The 24,246-nt window shown below is 43.3% G+C and overlaps 1 protein-coding gene across 1 annotated transcript in view; it reads right to left on the reverse strand.

Annotated features, from left to right (window-relative positions):
• LOC145361306 (raftlin-like) overlaps positions 1-24,246 on the reverse strand; it is a 110,972-nt gene that overhangs the window by 69,330 nt on the left and 17,396 nt on the right. The window lies entirely within an intron of this gene.

The following is a 24,246-nucleotide window of genomic DNA, read 5'->3' on the forward strand; positions in this document are numbered from 1 at the left end:
GGAAGAATCACATTCACAATATGTCAAATAGAAAAGTATATTCGAAGAATTAAATTTTGAGTCCACCTATTACTCAAAACAATTTCTGGAACAAAACTCCTTAATATACTGTTAAACAGTAATTAACTACAGCTAATTAACATCTTTATATTCACTGCAGTTAATTGCCATGTTCCAAGCTATCATCAACACCCACTGAAAGAGCCATTTCAGTTTAATTATCACCTTTCCTACAGGAGTACAAAGCGATCTATTTTGCTTACTCACTTCTCCCAATGGTTCACTGCAAATTGGTCTCTCTGTGCCTCTTTACAAAAGACTCTTCTAACAGTGTCACTGCTACTATTTTATTGATAAGATATTCAAACGTGAGAAATCATTTCAGACTTGTACTTGTATTTATGTGCTGTACGACGCCATGAAACCACAGGAAAGAAGGATCATTGTCTGTACCATCTCTTTCCTAGAGCAAAGTTGTCACAGTGCAGCCTCAAAACGCAGGAATTCCAGTTCAGCTTAAACCCATTGTTGGCTGCTTTGATCTGTTTCAATTTTGGGTCTTGACGAGGATTTGGCATGGAGTTGCTTTAAACATGTTGCTTAACTGGTGAATAAGTAGCAACAGATACACGCAGATTAAAAGGAGCAAGGAATGGGGCGGCATGGTGGCACAGTGGTTAGCACTGCTGCCTCACAGCACCAGGGACCTGGGTTTGATTCTTGGCTCGGGTCACTGTCTGTGTGGAGTTTGCACATTCTCCCTGTGTCTGTGTGGGTTTCGTCCAGGTGCTCTCGTTTCCTCCCAGAGTCCAAAGATGTGCGGGTTAGGTGGATAGGCCATGCTAAATTGTCCCTTAGTGTTAGGAGGACTAACTAGGGTAAATGCATGGGGTTATGGGTGTGGGGCCTGGATGGGATTGTGGTCGGTGCAGATTTGATGGGCCAAGTGGCCTCCTTCTGCACTGTAGGATTCAATGATTCTATGAAACAAAGGCTGTAGGTTAGAAATTCATTGCAGTAGTTCTGAGCTGCAGGTCACTTCCTGTGCAGCTGATGCAGCTTTGGTACAGAATGGCACATGAGGGAGTATTACTCCGTCCAAATCACCACCAGCCACCTGTGCCACACGAAAGCCAGCCTGTATGAAGCTCTTTTGGTATTTATTCACTTAAGGGATATGGGCCTGGGCCAGTATCCATTGCCCATTCCTAATTGCCCTTGTGAAGGTGGTGGTGAGCTGTCTTCTTGAACTGCTGCAGTCAGCTACACCCACTGCACTGTTAGGGAGGGAGTTCCAGGATTTTGACTGTGAAGGGACAGTGGCCTCACACAACCCAATCAGCTAATGTGATGCCAGGTTCCCAAACTTAGTCAGCAAATGTTCCAGAAGCTTCCTCATTGCTCAGTCCGCCAACAACAAGGTCAAGCTACAAGATGGTTCCTGCACTCGGTATTGAAAGGAACCAACATTCAGCTTGGACATCTTTTGGAGCTTTTCAATTGCAAAGTGCAAGTACCCCAGAATGTTTTTGGAGGTGTTCTGGTGAATTCCTGGATCTGTCAGAGAGTGTTGCTGTATCCTCACAGAGGGGCCAGAGAAATAGGCAACTTGTCCACTCAAAGGCTGCAATAGATATAAAGAGATAGGCTTGAATTTAGAAAGCTCTTTTGATGAGTAGCAGATATCCCAAAGCATTTTACAGTCAGTGAAGTACTTTTGAAGTGTAGTTTTGCAGCTAAATTGTGCAGAGACCAGAATATGATAATAAACAGATCATTTGTTTATTCTGATATTAATTAAGAGATAAATACTTGCGAGAACACTAGAGATAACTCCCCTTCTTTTTAAAACAGCACCATAGAATATTTTACATTCACCTGAAGGGGCAGATAGGGCCATGATTTAATGTCTCATTCAACAGATGGCAGCAGTGTCCCTGGATCTGCACTGTGAAAGAAATAGAGGGGAACCCTCTGCCGCATGCCCTCATTCAACTGGGAGCCAGATTCTTCCATGCTCCTTGAAAGTCACAGGAAGCTGATGGGCAGCCCAAAAAATGACTCAACATCACAGAGTGCATGCCCCTCAGTGTACTATAAGCTGTGTCATTGAGTTCCACATCGGAGCAACGCTCAACTGAAATCTCACTCCCTGGTGAGCTGATAACAGAATCTGGCCTGGCTAAAGTCCACACCATCTAGCTTCCAAGGTATGTACACTGTCAATTCTGAACAGTGTGTACCTGAGTAAGGCTTCTGTTTTAGTGCTGTGTTCTTGCAATTCTTCCTCCTCCTGATGCTTCTGTGACTCAGCATTCGGGTTAGATTTTTGGGATGAGACAGAAAGAGGACATGCCCCCTTTTCTTCGTGCTCTGCCACTTTTCTTTCGGCTCATGTCCAACCCTTGTTGCCCCCGTGATTCAGGTTAGGGTTAACGTTAGAGTTGGGTTAGGGTTAATGCAGGCACCAGTTCTTGGGCGTCTGAAAGCAGGAAATCAGAGAGGAGAGATCGGTGTGAGGAAAGCGGGTTAAGGTGAGAGCACGAGATCCATGGTCACTCTCACCTCACCTCTTAAGTTCAATTCTTTTGTCCATGTTTTACCCAAGGCTGTAGTGAGATAAGAGGGTGCCTTAATTGGGCATCAGTGAGCAGGTTATAGCTGTTTGATGGCACTGTTTGCTCTCCCATGATGGGGCAGTAATTGGATTTGTTTTGCTTTTTGTCAAGTGGACAATTGACCACATTGTCAGGTAGATTGTAGACTGGAGGGATGCAAAGATCAGCAATGGATGACAAAACAGAATGAGAAGAGAGTGTGAAAATAAACTTTTAAGTGATATCCAAACTGGGCTGTAGTTGCCCGCCTTTTATCTACCTTCCTTTTTAAACAGTGGTGTTACATTAGCTGTTTTCCAATCAGCTGGCACCTCCCCAGAGTCCAGCAAATTTTGATAAATTACAACGAATGCATGTACAATTACTTCTGCCATTTCTTTTAGTAACCTGGGATGCATTCCATCCGGACCCAGGGACTTGTCTATCTTTAGTTCCATTAGCCTACCCAGCACTACCTCTTTAGTAATAGTGGTCGTTTTAAGGTCCTCACCCCCTATAGTCTCATGACCGTCAATTATTGGTCTGCTATTTGTGTCCTCCACTGTGAAGACCGACACAAAAAACTTGTTTAAGGCTTCAGCTATCTCATCATTTCCCATTATTAAATCCTCCTTCTCATCTTCTAAGGGTCCAACATTTACTTTAGCCACTCTTTTCTGTTTTATATATTTGTAAAAACTTTTACTATCAGTTTTTATATTTTGTGCTGGTTTACTTTCATAATCTATCTTTCTTTTTTTTACTGCTTTCTTAGTAGTTCTTTGTTGTTTTTTAAAGCTTTCCCAATCTTTTAGTTCCCCACTAATTTTGGCCACTCTATATGCACTGGTTTTTAATTTGATACTCTCTATTTCCTTAGTTATTCACAGCTGGTTATCCCTTTTCTTAAACTCCTTCTTTTTCACTGGAATATATTTTTGCTGAGTACGGAGAAAAATCTCCTTAAAAATCCTCCACTGTTCCTCAGCTGTCCCACCAACTAGTCTGCGCTCCCAGTCTACATTAGCCAACTCCACCCTCATCCTATCATACTCCCTCTTGTTCAAGCAGAGGACGCTGGTTTGGGACCCTACAGAATGCTGACTCACCAATTTCTCCTTGCTCAATTTAAGTGATCCTTTTACCCCATGGCCAAAAATCACTTGAAATGGACTGAATTTATTTGATTCATTGGTGCATCCCCAACTGCAAAAAGTACAAATGGAATTCCTTTATCCCAATCCTCTGGATAATCCTGACTATCAATCTTCAACATGATCTTTAAATTTTGATGCCACCATTCTAATGCTCCCTGCAAATCTGAATGGTGCACAATTGATTTAAATTGTTTTACTCCTAAGCTGGTCCATAACTTTGTTGTAAAATTTGGTCCTTGATCTGATTGGATTTCTGTGGGCAGTCCATATCTGGTAAAAAAATTTGTATATCCTCTACAATTCTTTTAGCTGTAATATTACTGAATGGAATGGCCTCCAAAAATCTAGTAAACACACCCATTATGGTCAACAGACACTGATTCCCACTTTTTGTTTTATGCAGAGGGTCCCACAAAACCAAATGACCCTTGTAGAACTTTTCATTCTAATAGTTTCCCTGCTACATTTTCCCTGGTGTTGGGTGATTGTTTTGAGTTCCTCCTTCCCTGTTACCTCTTGATTTTAAACTATTGTTGGGATGATTTTTGTGTCTTCTACAGAGTCAGGTCGGTGGCAGGGGGGATCAGGTTGGGATGGGGGGGGGCGAGTTTGGTTTGTGGAGGGGGGTGTTGAACTGGATAGGCTTTCCTGACCAGCCTCCCACTTTGCAGCATTTGTAAGCTTGAGCTCTACTGTCCATATCATAGCTCACGCCACATCCTGTGAACCCATCACACTATATTTGCTGATGTATGTTATCTTCCAATCTGGCAACAGCTCAGGTTTAGAACTCTCATTCTTATTTTAAAATTCCTCCATGGTCCACCCAACCCCATCACTGTAATCTCCTCCAGCGCAACAATCGTCAAAACCTCAGTGCTTTTTCAATTCAGGCATCATGTGCACCCACAATTTTTAGTATTCCCTCCCGTATCTTCTCCACCTCTTGATGCTCCTTAAAACCTACTTTTTGTTAGCTGTCCTAATACTTCTTATTTTAACAGCATGGTGGCAAATTTTTGTCTGACTGCACTCCTGTGTAATGCTTTGGAATGTTTTACTACATTAAAGGCACTATATAAATGCAAATTCTTATTGTGATGGAATCAGACAGTGAGATTTTGAATTAGTGACTTTTCTTGCAATCCTGTTTGTGGTGAAGCGTCTTATCGATTCAGAATTTTCAGTCAGACGACCAGACGCCCTTTCACTAATTGCCAGACAAAAGCCATTAAGAGCGCACATCATAGTGCCATAACAGCACTGGAGGAGGTCATTTAACTCATTGAATCCATGCTGGCTCACTGCACATCAACGTATTCAGTCCCATTTCCCTGCATTATCCACCTATTGCTGCAAGATTATTTCCCTCAAGAAGGTGTCCTTTTGAAATCATTGGCTGGTATTTTATGACCTCGCTCGGGCAAGGCTCATTAAAATTCCACCCGAGGCCAATGAAGTATTTCGTTCCGCGAGCCTTGCCCGTCACGATTCTGCGGTGGGCGTGCCAGTAAAATTCTGGCCATTGTCTCTGCTTACACCAACCTCCTAGGCAGGGAGTTGCAGGTCATCACTATTTGTTGTATCCAAAATCGCAATTCCTCACATCCCCCCATATCTTTTCCCAAAAACCTTAAATCTAATAACTAATAACTTGTGCCAGGATACCTAACCTCCCAGAAATTTACATTCCTCTTTCAAATCTGCTCTCAGCTTCCTTTACTCCAAAGAGCATCAGCTCAGATTCTCCAACCTAACCTTGTAGCTAGAATCCCTCATCCCTGAAATTATCCTGGTAATTCTCTACACCATCTCAAGAATCCTCACATGCTGGTGTTTACACTCTAACTGTAGTTCAGTGTGAGGCTGTTTCATGCTGATGTTGCAGCCATGTAAATGCAGTCCAATGTCAGAGTGCAGCCTGTAGGAAATAGTTCCACTGCACATTCACTCCAAGGTCAATTCAGGTCTAAGTGTCCAACTCACATTCCAGCTTTGGCACAAAGTGGTTTTGATTTCCTGCCAACTCAATCATTCAGCACATATTCAGCTGATGGCTGCAATGGGTCTAAACCAAAGATTTCCACTTATCTTTTGCTAAAGTTATCGAATCGCCAAAGAAATTCCCAACATAACTTCTGATCTTAAATCCAACAGTGGATAATTAATTACACTGCACATGAAGACAGTTTTAAATGCACAGCTCCTGCTGTACCTCCTATGTAGTATGAATAGTTTTTTTTCCCCTGCAAAGGGGGAGAAAAGATGGTGACTTTAACAACATATAATTATTTACAGCAACCTCTTGCAACTGTTAAATAATCTGGTTGGGACTTACAGATTTAATCCGCACGTGATTTTGATGAACCAACCAGTGACCTGTTCGTCTGCCCAGAAAACAAAATGATTTCTATATCTAAGAAAACTTTAACTCGATTACACTTTCTGTCTGCAGGGCCCGAAGCCACCACAGTAACATTGAGAGCAGTGTTGACACTGTCAATGGAAACAAGCCAAACCCACGTGATTTGTTTTTAAACTGCCACTGAATCATTATGAGCTTTCCCCGCAAGTGTGTGTGTAATCCTGAGAACCGGTCAAACTTAAAATCTAATCTTTCATAAACCAAAAATAACTTCTTCCAAATCTGTAAAGATTAACTATCGTCTAGACAATTGCACCCAAGCTTTTCTTCTGGATCATATCATCAAGAGGTTAGTGGTAGTAACTGCATAGAAGTCGGACATTAACACAGAAATAATAGTGTAAAAATTCTAAAAAGAAAGTTAAATATGGTCAAACAGACAGGATCTATTTTAACTTATGATTCAACTTAAGTTTCAGATAAAAACAGCCTTTATCAGTGATAAAGTGTAAACATCTTTCATTGTGTGGTCTCTATGTCTATGAAGATATCAATATCTTCTAATCTCTCACCTAGAATCAAGGGGGGGTGGCAGGGAATGGTTTCCTCACCAGTTGGAAGTGCGTTGGATGCATGCAGGGTTGTTTAATGCTGCAAGATTGGTTTGGGGCTCTTTGGGCTTTCAACGAACTGGTTTGAAGATGAATAGAGAAACCAGCATCTACGTGCAGATGTGTAAGTAATCAAAAGACTCAAACACTCATTATGTTGCATTTTAGCCATTCATTCTGGCTTTAGCAGCTAGCTGACTTATTTCCTGAGCTCTGTGGAACATACCATTAACACCAAAGCAACTGCAGAGCAGGGGGTTCTTCTCCTGTGAAACTGACAGCTCGGGGAGCATTTGATCAGGGAAACTGAAGATTTGCAGCCATGGCCTGGTAATGCCTATCGACATCACAGGAGGCAGTGTCAGGGCAGTGCCAGGGGGCATTCTGGGGGGGAGCTGCTAGGGGTCTGTGTCCATTGGGAGGTGGGTGGGTTCCATGGTGGGGGACAAATTCATTTTATCTTTTTTACATTAGGCTGCCTTTAAAAACTACATCCTGATCTTTCAAGAGCTTATTTTGGTGTAGAGCAGGCTCCAGTGTTTAAACGTATGATGGGACAAGCCAGTGGGGCAGTCAGCAGGCTACACGCTTCTTTCCCTGCCTGAGCTGATGTTCTAAAATACAATGGGAAATTGCAGCCCCAGTTTCTGCTAGCGAAGCACACAGATCTGTACTCTATCACTCTAGACACAGGTTAGCTTTTTTTTTGCAGTGGCTACGGAAGAAGGGGATGGGGCCCCTTCTCATCAAGGAGTCAGGGGTGTGCTCAGGCATCCAAAGAGTGGAAGAGCATCAGCTGGATATCAAGTTTATACTGTGGCACTGGTGTACAGTAATTGTATGTAGTTTTAGCATCTTTGTAAATGTACGAAGCATTTCACTTCATGGAGGTCTCCTGATTTTTCTTGTTGTTCTTGTATTATTGCCTCCCCCACATGGCAGAGAACACTGGTGCCACATTAATCCAAGGTAAATATCTTCTAGAAAATGGGAAAGCTATGCCATATTCCCCAATATTCCCCATCAGCATCATAGAATCAGGGATTAGCCATATCAACACCTACAAGAACTAAGCAAAAACTGGGTACTCTGAAATGAGTGAGTCAAAGCCTCTGTACCATTTACAAAGTGCAAACTAGAATTGTGCTGAAATACTCGCCACTCAACTGGATGGATGCAATCAGAACAACACTCAAGAAGCTTGCCACCATCCAAGTCAGAACAATCTTCTTAACTAACACCCCTGCTGTTAGACTCAATATCATTCCTCTCTGTTAAAAATGTACTGTGGCTGTGTTATCTTTCATCTGCAAGATGTACTGCAACCAATCACCAAAGTTGCTTTGATAGCACATTCCAGCACCTAGATCTCTAACAGCAACAGTAACACCATCTCCAAATTTCTTCTCAAGTCATTCTCCACCTTGACTTGGACAAAACTACAAATTCTTGTATCAGCAGTAGTCAATGTGCTAGAATTCCTGACCAAACACCACTGGGGCAGCCTGCAGCAATTCAGGAGCAGGTTCATCGCCTTTTCAGGGCAACAATGGTTGCATTCCTGGGGTCAATAATTGAGTCCTTTCCAGCATTGCCCACATTTTAATAAAAAAAGAAAAATTGAGGTTGAGAATAAACAGCCCTTCCAATCTACCCCCATTTTAACTTTGGATACCACACATCCCAGCTAAAAGTTGGAGTTTCTGGGAAGAAACAGAGCCTCTGCCCACCTGGAAGCAGCATAAGAGCAACTGGAACTGAGAGCAGGGTCTCTCTATATTAGGAGTTCGTGTGAACCCAGCTCTCAAAGGAATTTAGCATAGGGCTGGTGAAAGTACACCTTGTGACAGCACATGCATCACACTGAGCAACTGATGGAAAAGGGGCCCATTGAGGGAACTTTGCTGTCACCACCTAGTCCCACAAACTCTATCTTCGAGAAGGAGAAGAGCGTTAAGAACATAGAACATAGAACATTACAGCGCAGAACAGGCCCTTCGGCCCACGATGTTGCGCCGACCAGTTACAAAAACAATGACCCACTAGCCTATACCAATCCCTTTTCGTCCATAAACCTATCCAGAGATCTCTTAAACGCCCCCAAACTAGACGCATCTACAACTGCAGCAGGCAGGGCATTCCAATCCCTCACCACCCGCTGGGTAAAGAACCTACCCCTGACATCCGTCCTGTAGCTACCCCCCCTTAATTTAAAGTCATGCCCCCTCGTGCTAGCTTTCTCCATCCGAGGAAAAAGGCTATCACTATCCACCCTATCTAAACCCCTAATCATCTTAATGACATGGAAACATCGGCACAGCCTCCCCAAATCTCATTTTATTCAGACTCAGACACATAGCTGTTCCTTCAACACTACTGGATCAAAATCCTGGCATTTCCATCCAGCTTTACCATGGGAACAAGGTGGTTACAAGGACTGGAGGGTCCACATGTTTTCAGGGAAACCAGGCAATTAATCTGATATTACCGACACAACATTTAAGCTTCATCTGACACAAATTCATTCTCAAACAGTTGTCCACTCTCAGAGTGCTGTCTAATTCAGGAATAATGGGACATGCAGTTTTAATATACAACTGGGAATCTGCAGCCACAAACTGGAGAATAATTATGCAGTCAACTTGTGAATGTACAAGCACACCTAAAGAATGTCTCTTTTATTTGCTCTATTCATTCTATTCTCCCATGAGGAACAGGCAATATATAAAAACATAAACATAGAAGCAGGAGGTGGCCATTTGGCCCTTCAAGCCTGCTCTGCCATTCATCACAATCATGGCTGATTGTCCAACTCAGTAGCCTAATCCTGCTTTCTCCCCATAACCTTTGATCCCATTCACCCCAAGTGCTATATAGCCATCTCTTGAATACATTAGCCGCCACTTGAATGCATTACACATTCTAGAATTCTAGAATACGTTACGGGTATTGTTATTCTCAACAAATGTGACAGAATTTTTAAAAACTCATTGCTAAAATATATCTTCCATTGTAATGTTCTGGGAAAATGATGATATGTACACAGAATAATGGAACAACAGGGAGGTTCTAAATGTAGAACTATCAGGAGACAAATGACAGTCATACTCATATGTGTAACCCAATATGCAAAGTGAAACAACATTGCTGAATAGTAAATGACTGGTCAGCCCCAGAATTCTTCCTCAGACCATTTGAAAGAACTTTATTGTTAATAAAACTCAGCTAATCAGCCGAAGGTGCTCGCTTCTATTAAAGTATAACATGGTGTACTGGTTTCCATTCTACCAGGCCCTATTTTTTTCCAAAGATATGCTTTTCTAATGAGTCTTCAGAGATGGAAGTCCCTTCACCAAGATCCCTTTATTTACAATTCCAATAGTAGTACACAGAGTACTATCAATCAGCAGGCTACCTTCAGGAGTGCCAGAGAAACCGACACTCCTGGATAAATACAAGGAAACGATTCCTTGAACTCTTTAATCAGGGAGTTCATATTCCAATAGGCCAACCTCAATAGCCTGACTGAAGTCATGACAATTTTATTCATATAATTTGTAAAAATACAAAGCATTTCAACTAGAAAATTACAGAATACCTGTCTCCAAATAGTATTTCTACTCTGAGGTGCCTCTATACACCTGGAATTCTTTTCATATTAACAATATACATTCCATGTCAGGCATATGGCCATGATGTGGAGATATTGGCGCTGGACTGGGGTGGGCACAGTCAGAAGTCTCACAACACCAGGTTAAAATCCAACAGGTTTGGCATCACAAGCTTTCAGAGCACTGCTCCATCCTCAGATGAATGAAGAGCTGGGTTTACAAACATGGCATATAGCCTGAGCGGGCAAAAGCATTTCAGACTGAAAACAAAGAGAAAATGCAATAGAATCCGACTTTTCTCCATACAGCATGTCCCTCTCTGAGATGTTTCAAGATAATTTCAATACTCTTGACATTTATAATGTATATTCCATGTCAGGCATGCAGCCTGAGGGGTTTTCCAAATTACACAGCCCATCCGTGTGTCATAGCTGAAAGGCCTTAGACTTTCCTTTCTTTTAGGCTCTCCAAGAACTGAGATACTCCCCAAGCTTCCAATTATGCTGTCAACTTTGCATCCCTTCACTGCAGCCAGTGATCTGGTGACATTTCTTAGCCCTGGTGACTATACTTCCTAATGTCATGACACTCTCTGAAAACCCACTTCCCCTTTCAGATACTTACAGATTGATAAAAAACAGCTGCTATTTGCATACAGTAACGGAAAAATACTCACTGCCACCTGCACACAGGCCCTTTGCACTATCATTATCAATTTTAAATTTGTGTGAGATTTGTCCGTCTCTTTTCCTTTGATCCACAGAGAGTTACATTGAACACACAATACAGGAACAGGGCTTTCAGCCCAACTGTTTCTTGCCAGCTCCAGCATCCTCCCATCCATCTCACTCTACCAGCACAACACTCTATTTTCCTCTCCCACTTTTGGTCTTCGTCTTAAATACACATCTGTACATCAACTACACTGAACCGCTTTCTGCAACAGGCATTCTCACCACTCTCAGAGTAAAATAGTTCCCTCTGAATTCCATATTTGATTTTTTAATGAATTATTTTATAGTAGTAGTCCTTCATTTTGATGTTATGCACAAGTGATAACACCCTGTTGGCCATGTTCAATATTTGTCATAATTTTAAAAACACTATTATGTCACAACTCAGCCTTCCCTTCGTAAAAAGCGACTTGGGGTGAGATTTTCTCATAAACCTGCAAAGATCGATGGTGGGTGGGAAAACTGGTACTTAGTGATGGCGGCTTTTCACACCATATACTCTAGCACTTAATGCCAAAAACTTACACGTATGGGTTCCACTGGGTTGGCGGGCAGCCTCTGATTCACCCGCCCTGCCATCACTTCAGCACTTTAATGACTGGGTTGTCACATTTAAAGGCTGTCCTTACACACAGCCTGTACACTTGCTGCTGGGAAGTCAAAGCTGTAAAAGCTAAGAAGCATACTGCCTTGAAATTCACCAGCCCCCTCCATGGAGTGTGTGCCAGATGCAGTGGAGACACACCATGATGTGATATACCAACACTTGGGGTGAAGACCTAGAGTCATAGGGGTTTACAGTATGGGAACAGGCCCTTCAGCCCAACTTGTCTACACTGCCTTTTTTTTTAAAACCCTAAGCTAACCCCAAATACCTGCATTTGGCCCATATCCCTCTACACCCATCGTACCCATGTAACTATCTAAATGCTTTTAAAAGATAAAATTGTACCCACCTCTATTACTACCTCTGGCAACTTGTTCCAGACACTCACCACCCTCTGTGTGAAAAAATTGCCCCTCTGGACACTTTTGTATCTTTCCCCTCTCACCTTAAACCTATTTCCTCTAGTTTTAGACTCCCCTGCCTTTGGAAAAAGATATTGACTATCTACCTTGTCTACGCCCCTGATTATTTTATAGACCTCTATAAGGTCATCCCTCAGCCTCCTATGCTCCAGGCGAACAAAGTCCCAGTCTGTTCAGCCTCTCCTTTTAACTCAATCCATCAAGTCCTGATAGCATCCTAGTAAATCTTTTCTGCACTCTTTCTAGTTTAATAATATCCTTTCTATAATAGGGAGATCAGAATTCCTCTTCACAGTTTTGCTTCTGCCTTTGGGAAGCCAGGTGGCTCCAATAATATCTTCTTCTTCTGTCCTGCCTATGAGGAAGAAGAATGACTGCAAGATCACCAGGCTCCATGTTTAGTACGTCCTTCTGACTGCAGTATCAAAGAGAGACTTGATGGTTATCAGTTGTCTCCTAAGGATCATTCTTTATCCATTCAATGTCTGAAGCTGCCTTTCAAAGCCCACTGGCTCATGTTCTGGCCACAACATTGATGCCCAGTCCTTATTTTAAATTCTGCTTTGGCAACACCCCACATCACTCTTGCCCTATGAGTGAGTGGCCACAGCTTTGGCGACTCTACTGTATTCTGCGCTCTCCTCTCAGGTGCCAGCGTTGTCCCAAGCTTCACTCCAAGACCTTGCACTCTCCCTGTCCTTGTCCTTGTCAGGCACACTTCAGTACACAGCCAAGGAGTAAGAGCACTCTCCTCTAACAGTGTGCCATTGCAACTCTCTAAGGGAATATAGTTGCTTTCCCAGTCAGGCAATGGTACAGGCACACGATGGTAGTCAGCAATTTTGGAAGTCAGTGTGCCAAGGGTGCTAAGTAGCTATCAGTGGCACTTATACACATAAATGGTGCTTGAATGGGCATAAGTACGTGATTAGTTTGACTCCAGCCATACCAATTGAGTTACAACTGAATGGTCTCAGCAGCAACCAAATACTGATCACTGGCAGGTTTTCCAACTGTCTTTGCCCTTGGCAACGTGCCATCTTCAGAAACTACCCCTGCAAAATTGAATGGAACTGTCCATCCATAGTGACACTGCACAACTCCTCCCCCCACCCCCCAACCCACTTCCTCCTGCTTCCCTTCTCTCTGTGAGGCCCTGCTAAGAGACTTGTGGTCCAGGAGCAGAAGGCAACCTCAAGAATGACAGTTTTCACACATGACAGTCCAGCCCTCCTCCCTCTCCCAATGACTCCCTGAATCAACCTTCTCCAGTCTCCCTGGAGTCAACACCATAGTGTTGTGGAATCAAACCCCGATACTCTTCCAGTCTTATCCTGGTACTTCAAGTCAAAGCCGAGTAGCTCTTTGGGTCAAGCTCTGGTGCCACAAGTCAAATCCTGGTACCCCCCCCCCCCCCCAGTCAAACCCTGGTACCCCCCCAGTCAAACCCTAGTTGCCCTGAGTCAAGCCTGGAGCTCCCCCCTGCCTCACCCACCCCCAAACTCCCCACCAGTCCCCCAAACACCAAATCTTCTATCTCCTGAGTCAAATTTCGATACCCTTGGAGTCAAGCCTGGTGACCCCTGATTCACCCCACTTCCCTTGAATATCCTGAGCTGCTTCTTGAATGTTGCACTCACCTTCGAGCTACCTTCAGAGCTCTGTTCACCAGGCACATGTCATGACATCATGTCACTGTGGAAGGATTTTTTTGATGAGGATTTGATTCCGGCATATTGGCTTGATGTGTTAACATATTCAGTGAGGTTGCTGACATTTAACAGCAGGAAATACATCCCCCGTTGATGGGGGGAGGGGACGACTGCAGCAAGCTTTCATGCCGATGTAAAAGATAACTTTACACTTCTCATGGGGTTTGGCAAAGGGAGTGGAAAATCTCAGCCTCCATCTGTCAATCCTTTTCTGGTAGGTATCCTGTAAATTATTTCTGTATCTCCTCCAGTGCTTCATCTATGATATGACAACCAGAACTAGAACACAGTGGTCTGACCAAGGTTTGCAACAAGTTTATCATATCTTTCCCATTTTCAATTTTATCCCTGTAGGAATAAGCCCCCAGGCTTAGATTTCTATTTTATGGACTTCTTATCCCTGCATCACTACTCTTAGCGACTTGTGTATCTGTACTCCCAGATCCCTTTGCTTCCAATTACATTCTTATTTTTCTAATAATGTGACTTCCTCAACTTTGTCACTTTAATCTTATCTGTGTTAAAATTCATCTGCCAATTATCCACCCACTTTGCAAGTTTATTCATATCTTCTTTAAAGTTATTGTAGTTCTCCTCAGTCTCGACATCCTCCAGATATGATGTCACCTGTGAACCTAGAAACTTGTGTTGTTGATTCCAAAGTCTAAATTGTTCACAATAATACAACTTGTGAACCACAGTGATTATGGTGCTGGTCCTTTCAAGGCTCCACGCCTTTAATCATCATGTTGTTTCAATGGTGTTTAGTTTGTTGTGGTTTTTTCATAGAATGTATTTTTTTCTGGATATTGTTGTTCTGAATGTTCCCTATTGTTATTCCACATCATTGTTTGCCAATTTTAGATAACTAGTCTTTATCCCTACTTTCCTTTTTCTGTCTTGCAGCCAGCGAGCAATGCATTCTGCTGCTTGTTCCTTACTTTGTTCATTAGTGCATTATGCAGCAGAAACAAAGTTTAGTTTTTTTACTCGTGTCACAAGTAGGCTTACTTTAGCCTTGCAATGCAGCTACTGTGAAAATTCCCTCGTTGTCATATTCTGGCGCCTGTTCGGGCACACTGAGGGAGAATTTAGCATGGCCAATGCATCTAATCAGCACATCTTTCAGACTGTGGGAGGAAACTGGAGCACCCAGAGGAAACCCACACAGACACGGAGAGAAGATGCAGATTCTGCACAGACATTGACCCAAGCCGGGAATCGAACCCGGCTCCCTGGAGCTGTGAGGCAGCAATGTTAACCAAGAGCCACTGTGAATTACAGATAAATTACAATAGACTTAGCAACATTCTCTGTAACCTCCTCAAAGAATTCAATGAGGTTAGTCAAGCAAGATTTTCTCTTTTGAAATCCATGTTGGTTTATTCTAGTTTTGGTTTTTAGATGTTTTTCTTCGGTAGGGATTCCATTATTTTCAAGGGCCAATGTTAAACTAACTGGTCTCTAGTTTGCTGCTCACGTTTTGGTTCCATAGGCATAGGATTAGCTGCTTGCTAGTGCTCTGGCATGACACTTCTTTGTGCAAATGATTAAATATGTGCAATAGTGCCTCTGTCCTTTTTCTAGATTATTTTTGAAATGTGCGGTTGCTACCCCTCCAGAGATTGAAACCACTCTGAGTTTGATTCATTTTATTTAATGTTTCTCCTCAAGTTATTTCAAATGAGATATCATTTTTAATCTCATTTTCTGATGTTATATCCACCTGAACTGCACTCCCTGGTAAATATTGAAACAAAGTAATTATTTAATATTTCCACCAGTTTGCTACTGCTGCTTGTGATTTTATTCTGACAGTCATTAGTGACTAATTCACATCTCAGCTTACCTTTTACAATTTCATGCCTGTAGAATATTTTACTGTTTTGCTCTAGGTTCCTTGCTCTTTTAGTTTCATTGTTCCTCTTTGTCCTCCTATTTATTTTTTGACTTCTCTCCTCATCTCTTCCTATATTACCATGCTCTTCCCTGCTGTCCATCTACATGTATATCTCTTTTACTCACCCTCAATTTGTCCCTCATGTCTTAGATCATCATGGTATTTCATTGGTGTTTAGTTTTGGGGTTTTTTTTTTAAACAGAATGTATAATTTTTTCTCAATTTTGGTTTTACATTCTGTTTTAAATGTTTCCCATTGTTATTCCACATCATTGTTTGACAGTGTTGTCTTTTTTATTTTCCCAAGTTCTATTCGCAGTCCCTCAACACTCATCTTACTCCATCTATTATCCTATTCTTTGTTATACTAATGACCTTCCCATTTAAAGTGTATTACATTATGGTGACTATTACCTACATAGATGTTCTCTATTTCTTTTACCTGCTCTAGTGACAAATCCGGTAACAGATCCACACTTGTTTGGCTTTTATATATTCAGTTATCTAACACACATTGGAGGAAGTCCATTCCCTAAACCCTTTTAGAAACTCTTCTGGACAATTAATTTTGGACTGGTTGAAATCACCAATGATTCGGATTTCATTTTCCTAATTTGCATATTTTCTCTTCCGCCTCCTTTCCACTATTAGGCGATTACAGCGATTAATGTGATTAATCCTTTACTAATTTTAACTTTATCCCTGGGTATTCAATTTCTGTCATATTGATGACTGCGCCCCCTGTTTCTTAGTGTCTCAATGTTATTTATGATATGTAAAGTTTCTTCATCTTTTCCAGGTACGTTATAGGCTGTGATCTTTAATTCCCAGTCCTGATTTTTCTGTAGCCATTTGGTAGAATTTCCCAAGAGCTCCAGGACCCTGACATCAGGACTAAGTGGGGCACCTGAGCCCACAATTAATCACAGTCAGACTAGCTTCCAGGATACTCCACCCCCTGCAACCCCCAAAAGATGAACACCTCACTGACCTCACACAACTAGCCCCCAACCAACCAACTACCCCCTCAACCCAACTATCCCAAGACTCAACTACCCTCCCATACAAATTTGACTATCCTGCCAAACTGATCATAGAATCGCTACAGTGCAGAAAGAGGCCACTTCGCCCATCAAACCTGCAGCGACAATAATCCCACCCAGGCCCTTTCCCTATAACCCCTTCTAGTCCCCCCCAACACTAAGGGACAATTTAGCATGACCAATCAGCCTAATTTGCAAATCTTTGGAGTGTGGGAGGAAACCACAGCACCCTGAGGATACTCATGCAAACACTGGGAGAATGTGCAAACACCACAGATTCAGTGATCTGAGGTCGAGTTGAACCCAGATCCCTGGCATTGTGGAGCAGCAGTGCAAACCCCTGTGCCACCGTGTCACTCTGATCTGGCAACTGCCTGTGCCATGTACCAGGTCACCCACCTCGCCACCTACTGCCTCACTCACCTACTCCCATCCACCTACCCTCCAACCCACTTGCTCTCTCACTCATCTACCCTCATCCACCTAACCACCCATCTACCACCATACCCATCTACCCAACCAACAAGCCACTACCTCCTCACCCACCTACTCATCTCACTCACATACCTTTGGCAAAACAGACAGCATAATTGAGAACGCCATGCACCCAGACATGCTCTCTTCCACCTTCTTCCGTTGGGATAAAGATACAAAAGTCTGAGGTAACATACCAACCGACTCAAGAACAGTTTCTTCCCTGCTGCCATCAGACTTTTGAATGAAGCTACCTTGCATTAAGTTGACCTTTCTCTATACCCTCGTTATGACTGTAACACTACATTCTGCACTCTTTCTTTTCCTTCTCTATGAACGGTATGCTCTGAGAGCAAAGAACAAAGAAAATTACAGCAAAGGAATTGTCCCTTCAGCCCTCCAAGCCTGCACCGACTATGCTGCCTAACTGAGCTAAAACCCTCTATCCTTCTGAGGACTATATCCCTCTAATCCCATCCTAATCATGTATTTGTCCAGACATCCCTTAAAACTCACTATTGTACTGTATTGCTTCCACTATCTCCAGCGAATTCCAGGCACCACTACCCTCTGTGTAAAAAACTTGTCTTGTACATCTCCTTTAAACCTTGCCCCTCTTACCTTAAACTTATGACCCTTAGCAATTGACTCTTCCACTCTGGGAAAAAGCTTCTGACTATCCACTCTGTCTATGCCCCTTATAATCAATGGGTTGGTATCAATGGGTGCTATTCTGATTGGCGGTTGGTGACTAGTGGAGTGCTGCAGGGATCAGTGCTGGGGCCTCAGCTATTTACCATTTATATAGATGATCTGGAGGAGGGGGCTGAGTGTAGGGTGTCAAAATTTGCTGATGACACAAAGATGAGTGGAAAAGCAAATTGTGCGGAGGGTGTGGAAAGTCTGCAGAGGGAGCTAGATAGGCTGAGCGAGTGGGCGAGGACCTGGCAGATGGAGTATAATGTTAGCAAGTGTGAGGTTATCCACTTTGTCAGGAATAATAGTAGGAGGGATTACTATTTAAAGGGTGAAAAGCTGCAGCATGCTACGGTGCAGAGGGTCCTGGGGGTCCTTGTGCATGAGTCGCAAAAACCCAGTCTGCAGGTGCAGCAGGTGATCAAGAAGGCGAATGGGATGCTGGCCTTCATAGCGAAGGGGATAGAATATAAAAGCAGGGAGGTCTTGCTGCGACTGTACAGGGCACTGGTGAGGTCGCAGCTGGAGTACTGTGTGCAGTTTTGGTCGCCGCACTTGCGCAAGGATATATTGGCCTTGGAGGGAGTGCACAGGAGGTTCACTAGGCTGATACCGGAGATGAGGGGGTTGGCCTATGAAGAGAGACTAAATAGTCTGTACTCGTTGCAGTTTAGAAGGATGAGGGGGGATCTTATAGAGACGTATAAGATAATGAAAGGGATGGATAGGGTAGAGGTAGAGAGATTCTCCCCGCTCAGAAAGGACGGTAGGACTAGAGGGCACAGCCTCAAGATAAAGGGAGGGCGGTTTAGAACGGAGTTGAGGAGGAACTTCTTCACTCAAAGGGTGGTGAATCTCTGGAATTCTCTGCCCGTTGAAGTGGTGGAGGCTACCTCGCTAAATATATTTAAGTCACGGGTAGATAGGTTTTTGGTAGGCAAGGGGATTAAGGGTTATGGGGAGAAAGCGGGAAAGTGGAACTGTGCCACTTCAGATCAGCCATGATCTTATTGAATGGTGGGGCAGGCTCGAAGGGCTAGATGCCCTACTCCTGTTCCTATTTCTTATGTTCTTAATCTTGAAGACTTCTATCAGATTGCCCCTCAATCTCCGCAGTTCCAATGAAAACAAACAAAGTTTCTTCAACCTTTCCTCATAGCTAATGCCCTCCACACCAAGCAACATCCTATTAAATCTTTTCTATAACCCTTCCAAAACCTCCACACCTTTCTGGTAGTGCGGCAACCAGAATTGAACACTATATTCCAAGTGCTGCCTAACTAAGGTTCAATACAGCTGCAACATGACTCGCCAATTTTTAAACTCAATGCTCTGGCCGATGAAGGCAAGCATGTCGTATGCCTTCTTGACTAACTTCTCCTGCATTGCCACTTTCAGAGACCTGTGTACTTGTACACCCAGATCCCACTATCAATACTCTTAAGGGTTCTGCCATTTACAATATATTTCCTATCTGTATTAAACTTTCCAAAATGCATTTGTCCAGATTAAACTCCATCTGCCATCTCTCCTCCCAAGTCTCCAACCAATCTCTATCCTGCTGTATCCCCTAATGGTCCTCATCATTATCTGCAAATCCAAAAACCTTTGTGTTGTCTACAAACTTACTAATCAAATCAGTTACATTTTCCTCCAAATCATTTGTACATGTCTGTATAGCGCACATGAAACAATAGTTTTCACTGCATACTAATACATGTGACAACGATAAATCAGATCCAATCAAATACCCATTCACTCATCCATACTGGACCTTTAAAGTTACCATATGCCAGCTAGTGACTTAAAAGAGGAGAATCTTCTCTTTTCTCCCAACTCTCCACTCTGACAGAGTTCCCTGCAGGATGCTGGAATCAGAGGAACCTGGGAGAAACACGCAGCAACGCAGGGTCGGGAACTGCCACTGCTCAGAAGATACGGGATATTCCTTGTGACTCTGGGGGATACTATCTATCCCCCCATATAGAATCTCCCATCCGATTGCAATTTTGAGGTACAAACTGATTTAGATAATATTGTGAATTCTTAATGGCTCTTCAAAATTAATTTACACATAAATTAGTTTTATTAATATTAATAATTAATATTAATTTACTTCAGTAATTCACTAGCAGTACTGTGAGACTATTCTCAAATCTAAATACAAGGTGCACTGGTAAAATGTGCAGTAAGTTACAATACCAAGCTACAGACAAAAGTTTAAAATCTTGGTATAATGCCTTCAGCGAAACATTTCCTGTCTGAATGCGCTGCTGTCAAGCATCATTACTTACTTTATACAGTGTGTGAGCGTATTCCTGTGTGAATAGAGCTTTTGTTAAATAGTTCTTCAAAATCAGTTTCCACGGAATAAGGTCATTTAATGGTTCACATAGTTAGGAAGGAAATAACTGCTTGAATATTATCTCGAAAAGTAGTCCAGTTAAAACTTCAGTCCAAACCTCAGACTAATAGAGAGGGAAAGCAAGGAAGACAGAGACAGTCATATGATGTTAATCAAAATATTTATCTAATTAGTACATGTGGGACTTCGCTGTGCACACATTAGCTGCTATGTCTAAGTGAGACTTAAGCACGGAAATTGGAGCAATGCATGCACTGATTGTGTTGCACTGAGTGTTTTAGCACTGATGAAGGTTACACATCTAACACATACATTGTGGAAAAAAACTGCGATGCCGATTAATCCATGGCAGATCATTCTGATGCAGACAGCACACAAACATTATGCTGTTGCTTATTTACATAGTCATAGAGTTTTACAGCACAGAAAGAGGCCCTTTGGCCCATCGTGTCTATATTTATTCTAATCCCATTTTCTAGCACTGCATCCATAGATTTGTATGCTACAGCGTTTCAGGTACTCATCTAAATGCTTCTCAAATGCTGTGAAGGTTCCCGCCTCCACCATCCTTTCGGGTAGTGAGTTCTAGATTCCCACTGAGTGAAAAGGCTTTTCCTCAAACCCCCTCTAAATCTCCTGTCCCTCATCATAATCTGTGGCCCCTCTACTAAGTGGATAGGTTCCTTCCTATCCATCTATCAATGTTCCTCATGACTTTGTACACCTCACTGAAGTCCCCCTCAACTTTCTCTGCTCTAAGGAAAGGAAGCCCAGTCTAATCAACCTCTCTTCATAGCTGAAAAGCTCCAAACCAGGCAACAGCCTGGTGAATCCCCTCTGCACCCTTTCTAGTGCAATCACATCCTTACTATAGCGTGGTGACCAGAACAGCACACATTACTCTAGTTGTGGCCTAATGAGCATCTTATACAGCTCCATCATAACCTCCCTGCTCTTATATTCCATGTTAGTCCTCCCAAAGTGCATCACCTCTCACTCACACATGGTTTCAGCTTGCACCCTGTGCTAAGCGTGCTGTTGCAGGGCTCAATGCCTCAGCAAGTTGTGAGAGTCTAACATGAATTCAAGCAAGCAAGCATTATTTAAAGAAAACATGCTTCTTTTAAAGGAGCAGGTGCTGCTAGAATGCATTTCATTTTCATGCATGACTTTGATTTGGGAAGGAAACTGAAATGCACAATTTGGCAGAGACCTGGGCATGGGGCATTAGCAGGAGGAGAGAAGTCTCCTCTCCACAGAAGGTGGTGCTAGACAAACTGCAAGGCAATGGGAGAAGATGTCCTTGCAGATGAATGCCAACAATGTTAGGCCCAAGGACTTTAAGGTGATGCCATAAGAAGTTCAACGACATCACATGATTGGTTAAGGTTAGTAATTGCATCATCAAACACCATAATCCACCAACAGTAACTTCACATACTATACATATAGGTGACACCACATCACTCACCCACCAATAAATTCATTCAGTCATGACACAGGTCACAATTTTTTCATCCTCTTACACTCAGCAGTACTGCAAGCCTCACACCCACACCTCACAACTTGGACACATTGCCAACTATTTACCTATGACAGCCACAACAGGTAAGTGCATTGTACCATGTTCACTGATATTCTTTCCTCTCCCTTACAAGACAAGGTGGTGAATAACTACAGGGAGCAGCACAGATACAGTTAGAACATAGAACACTACAGCACAAACAGGCCCTTCAGCCCACAAATTGTGCTGATCATATCCCTATCTACTAGGCCTATCTATAACCCTCAATCCCATTAACACCCATGTACTCATCCAGACGTCTCTTAAAAGACCCCAGTGAGTTCGCCTTTACCACCACTGACTGCAGCCGATTCCACTCACTCACCACCTTTTGAGTGAAAAACTTACTCCTGACATCTCCTCTGTACCTACTCCCCAGCATCTTAAACCTGTGTCGTCTCATAGCGACCATTTCAGCCCTGGGAAATCGCCTCCGAGAATCCACCCTATCTTTACCTCTCAACATTTTATAAACCTCTCTCAGGTCGCCTCTCAACCTTCGTCTCTCCAGGGAGAAGAGACCTAGTTCCCTTAACCTATCCTCATAAGGCATGCCTCCCAATCCAGGCAACATCCTTGTAAATCTCCTCTGCACCCTCTCAATAGCTTCCACATCCTTCCTGTAGTGAGGCGACTAGAACTGCGCACAGTATTCCAAGTGGGGTCTGACAAGGGTCTTATAAAGTTGCAGCATTATAGAACATAGAACACTACAGCACAAACAGGCCCTTCCGCCCACAAGTTGCGCCAATCACATCCATAACTACCAGGCCATAGAACTATCTGTAACTCCCAATCCCATTATATCCCATGTACTCATCCAGGTCTTTTCAAAGACGCCAGCGAGTTCACCTCTACCACCACTGACGGCAGCTGATTCCACTCACCACCTTCTGAGTGAAAAACGTACCCCTGACGTCTCCTCTGTACTTGCTTCCCAGCACCTTAAACCGGTGTCCTCTCGTAGTGACCATTTCAGCCCTGGGAAACAGCCTCCGAGAATCCACCCAATCTATTCCTCTCAACATTTTATAAACCTCTATCAGGTCACCTCTCAACCTTCATCTCTCCAGGGAGAAGAGACCTAGCTCCCTCAACCTATCTTCATAAGGCATGCCTCCCAATCCAGGCAACAGCCTTGTAAATCTCCTCTGTACCCTCTCAATAGCTTCCACATCCTTCCTGCAGTGAGGCGACCAGAACTGAGCACAGTACTCCAAGTGGGGTCTGACAATCTCCCGACTCTAAACTCAATCCCTCGGTTAATGAAGGCAAGTACACCATACGCCTTCTTGACCACATCCTCCACCTGCAAGACCAATTTAAGAGTCCTATGGACCTGGACCCCAAGGTCCTTCTGCTCCTCAGCACTGCTAAGAATCCTACCCTTGATATTATACTCCTTCATCCCATTGGACCTCCCAAAATGGACCACCACACATTTATCCACATTGAAGTCCATCTGCCACTTCTCCGCCCAGCCTTGCATCCTATCTATGTCTCACTGCAACTTCTGACATCCCTCCAGACTATCCACAATACCACCAACCTTCGTGTCATCGGCAAACTTACCAACCCATCCCTTCACTTCCTCGTGCAGGTCATTTATGAAAATGACAAACAGCAAGGGTCCTAGAACAGATCCCTGGGGCACTCCACTGGTGACCGACCTCCATGCAGAAAAAGACCCATCCACAACCACTCTCTGCCTTCTGCAGGCAAGCCAGTTCTGGATCCACAAGGCCAAAAGCCCTTGGATCCCATGCCCTCTCACTTTTTCAAGAAGTTTTGCAGGGGGGACATTATCAAATGCCTTGCTGAAGTCCATGTAAACCACATCCACTGCTCTTCCTTCAATGTGTTCAGTCACATTTTCAAAGAACTCAACTAGGCTCATAAGGCACAACCTGCCCTTGACAAAGCCAAGTTGTATGTCCTTACTCCCATAGAGAAAATGGTGCTGACCATCACTGAAGCAACGATAACTGAGGTTATAGCCAGTGGCGGGGCTTAGGGGATTGATGATGATGATATCCTCATGCCCAATCCTCCTCCTAACATCCCACGTCCCACTCATCATACAATCACATCTAAATCCCAAGCTGCACATAGTTCACTTATGACCCTTTTGCCCTCCCACCCTACCCCATCTCCTATCACTGCAATCCTACCACTTGCCTTTCTTTCAGATCTCTAAGAACGGCCATTTGGCCAGGTGGTGGTGCAGCTGCATGAAGTGAAACAGACTTATGATGATAAAACACCACTTTTCAATCTTGCACCTGCACCCAGTAGCTCAGATACTGACACTGCATTTACTTTAGAGAGCAGCATAGAGATGGGATCTGCACATGATGAGTCATTGGTGACGAGTGGCCTGCAATCAGG

This window comes from Carcharhinus amblyrhynchos, chromosome 2 (assembly GCF_965287045.1).
Source record: "Carcharhinus amblyrhynchos chromosome 2, sCarAmb.v2.hapA, whole genome shotgun sequence".
Classification (NCBI taxonomy): Eukaryota; Metazoa; Chordata; class Chondrichthyes; order Carcharhiniformes; family Carcharhinidae; genus Carcharhinus; species Carcharhinus amblyrhynchos.